The following is a 6,289-nucleotide window of genomic DNA, read 5'->3' on the forward strand; positions in this document are numbered from 1 at the left end:
TATTTAAATCATTTTTTAAAAATTGATCTTTTTATTTTATCTTCTAGTTCTAGAATATCAGGACAAATTTTTTTGATAATTTCTTGAAAGATAATGTTCAGGTTATTTTCGGCTAGACCAATGATTTTTAAATTATTTCTCCTATATCTATTTTTCAGGTCAGTTGTTTTTCCAATGACATATTTCACATTGTTTTCTATTTTTTCATCCTTTTGATTTTCTTTTATTTTTTTAAATTTCCCCTGAAGTCATTAGTTTCCATTTATTCAAATTCTAATTTTCAAAGAATTATTTTCCTCAGTGAATTTTTAGATCTCCTTTTCCATCTGGCCAATTTTTCTTTTTAAGGAGTTCTCTTTTTTTTTTTTTTTTTTTTTTTTTTTTTTTTTTTTTTTTTTTTTTTTTTTTTTTTTTTTTTTTTTTTTTTTTGTTTGCTTGTTTGTTTGTTTTATTTTATTTTGTTTTTGTATTTCCTTTTACATCACTCTCAATTCTCTTCCCAATTTTTCTATTACTTGATTTTCAAAATTCCTTTTGAGCTCTTCCACAAACTAAGAACAATTAATACTTTTAAAGGCTTTAGATGTAGGAGGTTTGATTTTGTTATCATTTTCTGAGTGTGTGTTTTGATCTTCCTTGTCACAATAGTAACTTTCTATGGTCATAATCCTTTTCTATTGTCTGCTCATTTTCCCAGTCTTTTATTTGGCTTTTAACTCTTTTTTTAATGTAAGGCTCTTTTTCTGGGTGGAAGGTGAACTGTGCCAAGCTTCAGGAGTTTTATGGCATTGTTTACAGAGATCCTTCTAAGGACTTGACCACAAGCACTCTTTTCTGCACTAGAATTGTTAGGAGTGTCCTTGCTCTACTGTAGCTCTAAGTTCTAGTGTGATAAAGCAACAGAGGCCTTTCTCAGTGCAAGTAGAAAAACTTCCTCTGAGATAAGACCTCCAGAATTTGCTGCCACTACCCCTACTTACACCCATTCCTGGTTTGCTGGTTTCCCAAGGTTCTCTCACCCTAATGACAAACCTTTGGTTGACTTTCCAGATCATCTTTAGTATCTCTGAGCTGACAGGTCTAGAAATTGCCAACATTATCATTTATTTGGAGGCCCAAAGCCCATTCCTTCTTTGCTGGGACTGGGATCGGGATCAGGGTTAGAGCTGCCTATGCCAGGAATGTGTGCCAGACTCCCATCCTAGTGCCCCAGATCTTTCCTGCCGACCTTCTAAGCTTCTAAGCTTGTCTTCAATTGGACAATGTTCTACTTCATATTTTTGTATGTTCTGACACTTTAAATTTTGTATAGAGTCATTATTTAAAGGAATTTGGAATGGGTTGGGGGAGAATTCAGTGAGTTCCTCCCTTGATTCTGCCATCTTGGCACTATCTTCCATCTATTTATCTTTTTAAAAAAGTATTTCATAATTGTATTTTTATAAGTCTTTTAATAAATGTTTAATTAATATTTATGTATTGATCCATTTGGTTTGAATATACTTGACCATTTAAGGAATTATAAATCCATAGTTCCTCATTTTATCCACAAGAAAAACAGCAAGAACTTTACCAGATGTTTTGTCAAAGCAAAAGTCTGTATTTTTAATATTTATTTCCAGGTGGAAACAATGCTATTTTTATCATATATTGAACAAGTGTAGATCACACAAGGGCAAGAGAGTAAAATGAAAACTGGATTCTGATTGCCTTAGTCTTAACCAAGAACTAGTATTAATCTTCCTTGATGATTCCACACATAGAGTTGGGATAAGCATTTCTATTGAGCCTAATATATACCAGACATTTTATTACTCCTTACTCTATTTCTATTAGATCTTTCTTTGAAAAAATGTTAGTACCTGAATTTCTATGCAAGTATTTCTAAGATATAAGTTGATTTATGATTTCTCTGGGAAACCTGTGCCTCTTTAGAAAGCTTCATTTTTTTTCTCATTAAAATGGTTTCTGTTTACATCATTAGTTTTTAAATCTTGAGAATTAACTCTCTTGAAATGGAATCCTCTTAAAAATTTTAGACCATAGTTTAATAATTTCTGTTCTCTGTAATGTCTTCTCTACAAATTTGAGATGTGTTATACTTTATTTAGCTTTTCCCTTCTATAATTCTAAATTGGCATTGTTAATTTCTCCTAATAATCTCATTTCTATTCTATTACAATTTTTTTCCTTAATAGGTCAGCAACAGATGCAGAATGTCAGTCCTCTATCTTTTTTCAGAATAAAATGATCATTTCCAAAGAGCAACAGTTCATTCATGGTCTGCTTTTGACAATGTCCAGAAGATGTCCAGCTGACAATGTCCTTCCTCCAGATATCAAGAGTTGAAAGCTTCTGCTGTTAGTATATTATGCTTCTGACTCAAGTATGTGATTTTTCTTAAATTCTTTCTTCCTTCTGCCCATGTGGAATATAGTACATTCCCAAGGGATTATTGCTTCTGTTTTTCCCTCCCTTGATCTTAATCTAAGTACTATCTATCTTGTTTTCCTTTCCTGGGGATTAGATTTTCTCATGTGAATATATTTTTTCTTTATACAATGTCACTACACCCACATTTAATTTTTTTTCTTTTCTATTCCTTTAAAATAAACACTATTTTGAGAAACAGCATACATTGAAGAATTTTTTGTGTATGTTCTTTCATAAATGTTCTATCACTACCATGGCTTAACAACTCTTCCTCCCACTCCATCAATAGGTACTACAACCTATTCATGTCTAAATCCTTTAACATTTGTACAATCCAATTGATCTATGGGCTCATTAATGTGTGTACTCTATTGGTACTAATAACAACCCACTTATTATCTGTCACTTTGTGTGATTCTTGTCATTGTTCTTCCATATATCCTCTACAGGGTATCCACCTAATATTCTAAAAGTCCTCATCTAGATTTTTTTCCCTTTATTTTTACATTTTGTGGTTATCAGTACTATACTGTTAATGTCTATGTGTTTAACTTTACTTTTGTACTTGACCAGGCCATTTCTTTTCCTTACATATTTCCTTAACTATTTGTCTTACAATGTTTATTGGTGAAAATGTTGCTATGTTACTAATGCTTTCATTCATTATATCCTTTACCATTATGCAGTGAGTCACACACATTTATTCTTTAGAGATTGTGGCATTCCAAAATGAAAAGTATTTAATATGACTGGAAAAAGAATTTGGAGACATAGGATTGTGTTTTCTTGCTGCATTATATTATTTAGGATTTCAGGAGAAAGCAAAAAAAGGTCCTATAATTTTGACATGTGTGTGTGGTGAATGGAAAAACAGATGACATGTATATTGGTTACTTTCTGAATCATTACAGGGAATTCTCATATCTATAATATAGATTTATTTGAGTATTATGGCTAATGATGAGAGACTTTAATTATCTAGGAAATTGGTTATTCTTTGTCAAAAGCAGAGTCATAAATAGCTTACTAATGTAACATATGATAAAGTCAATTTTTAAAAACTAGAAAACTAATAATAGAATAATTTTTAATGACTCAGATTATTACCAAAAAAAAAGAACTAGTTGCTGGGGCAGAAAATATGAAAATATTGATGAAAAATTACCCTCTTTCCCAGAATTTGTGATAGAGGAAAAGGAAGACAGTTATATTTTGAAAGACATCAAAAATTTCAGGAATCAGATTTCAAATGTAAAGAGGAAGGATAAACATGATTTCATTAATTAAAATGGCATAACTTAGAAACTAGTTGCATCATAAACAAATCTGAGAAGAAATTACTTTTAAAATATATGAATGGGAAAACTCCAAAATATATGGATGGGGAGAATGTTCATAACAAAACAAGGGATAAAGAGTATCACAGAAAATGACATGGGCAATTTTTGTTAATGACAACTGAAAACTTTTTGCACAAAATAGAAAGCATAGTTAAAATAAGAGGATAACAGATAACTGAGAAAAAAATCATTTTTACTAAATCTATTTCTAAAAATTTTCTTATCCAAAATATAGCAATTGAATTGAATATATAAGACTAAGAACCAATTTCCATTAGATAAATGGTCAAAGAATGTAGACAAGCTGTTGTCAAAATACTAAATGCAAACTATCAAAAACATATGAAAAATGTTCCAAATTTCTAATTATTATAGAAATGCAAATTAAAAGCAATTCATACTTGCTAATACCCATCAGTCTGACAATGTGAAAAAGACTAAAATAACAAAAGTTAGTGCACCTATGAGAAAATAAATATACTAATTCACTGCTGGTCAAGCTAAGAATTGGGTCCAGCAATTATGTAAAGTAACTTGGAATTATTTTATTGAAGTTTATTAAAGTGCATAGCCTTTGCCTCAATTATTTTACTAATAAACCTATCACCCAAAGAGATGAAATAAAGAAGAAAAGAACCCATTAGTACAAAATACTAATACTTTTAAAAAATATCCTTAAGTTGGAAAATAAGGGGTGCTCACTTAATGGTGAGTGAATGTTCAGAATACAGTTTCAAAGGTCCACTATAAAATCAAAAACTGAAATGAATATTTGCCCTAAACAGTAGGAAATGCAAATGGAGAATGAAATAATTGCAATTAATAAGCCAATCATGCTGAAATAAACTTTTTACTATTATATAAATTCCATGGATTAGAAAATTTTCTAACAAAATATTTTAATACTATTGCAAATAATCCATGTGTTCACTAAATGAGTTAACATAATATAATAAAGCACAAAATCTTAATTATAAATATCTCTTTTGATAGTATAAATAAGCAATACATAAGGAATAATTTTACAATAATAAGTTATTAGAACTGGTATTTTACTATATCATTATCTTTAGAAAAATGTTGATTGTTATGAACAAAATGCCATATATACAATATTAAAATGGTTAAAATGGAAATAGTTTTTACAATGACAATATGTTACATCTTACAAGGAAAATAATATTATAAAATAAATTAAAATTAGATCTGAAATATGAAATCTATTTCTTTGATCTACTATTTTGTTTACATGTTGGTTGGTTGGTTGTTGTTCATTTTCTGGGACTAAAATGACATAACTAAGCTAGAGTCAAGTTAATGTGTCTGACTGTGACTGATCAGGTCAATACAAGTTTGGAATGCTTGGCTACAGTCCCTATGCACATTTGGGGTGGATTCTCTAACTTTGTACATCTTGAGTTTCTTCTGAACTAATTCAATTCTGCTGTGCTTACAGAACACAGCACTTTCTTTGATGAGGATATGCCATGTTGGGTGGTCCTGTGTCAGTGTCTCCCATCTCATACAATTAACTCTAAATGTCTGGAAAGACCTCGAGAGTATTCTTATAACCTTGTGAGCACTTACCATGTCTGAGCTCTCCATAAAATATTTTTTGGCTATATCCATTATATTTGATATTCAAACATGGCCAGCCCAAAAGAGTTACGCTCTCTGAAGTAGATTTTGAATACTTGGCAGTTTACTTCAAGAAAGGACCTCAATGTCTGGTATCTTATACCGCCAGGTGATATGCAGAATCTTCCTAAGACAATTCAAATGGAAGTATTTCAGTTCCTTGGCATGGTGCTGGTATACTGCTCAGGTTTCACTGGCATGCAACAATAAGGCCCTCCTAGTGTCTCTGTAGACCTTCAGTATATTATCAATATTAGTCAATATTAGATTGACTTGTCTTCCACTGTTTCCTTCAGAGCCTTCCAAGCACTGAGATAGCTCTGGCAAACCTCATTATCACAGTGTAAATCTCTGGAAAGTAATGCTAATATAAGGGAATTCATCTACAGCATTCAAAACTTCTCTATTTGCTATAACCAATGGTTCCACATATGGATGGTGTGGTTCAATTTATGGAGTACATGTGTCTTCTTAGAGTTAATTGTTAAGCCAAAATTAGTACAAGCAGAAGAGAAGTGATACATACTTTGTTGTTTCTTAGCTTTGGGAGCCGTATTGAGTGCACAATCATCTGCAAACAAAATTTCATGTGCCAGCACTCCCTTCACTTTAGTTTTGACTTATAGCCTTGTCAAGTTGAAGACTAACATCAGTGAGGAGTTTTGAACCCATGTTTGTTCTCATTTTGTGGAAACATAGCTGAAAACATCATGCTAAAAAGCATGGGAGCAATTACACAGCCTTGTTTCACTGCATTGATGACTGGGAAAGTTTGAGAGATTGTCCAGAATTTGGGCATGTCATCATGAAGTCACACTGGCTTTCAGGTAGATGACCTTCTTCCAGACTCTGGCAAGAATATTGCCAACAATGACTAA

Source organism: Sarcophilus harrisii, chromosome 1 (assembly GCF_902635505.1).
Source record: "Sarcophilus harrisii chromosome 1, mSarHar1.11, whole genome shotgun sequence".
NCBI lineage: Eukaryota > Metazoa > Chordata > Mammalia > Dasyuromorphia > Dasyuridae > Sarcophilus > Sarcophilus harrisii.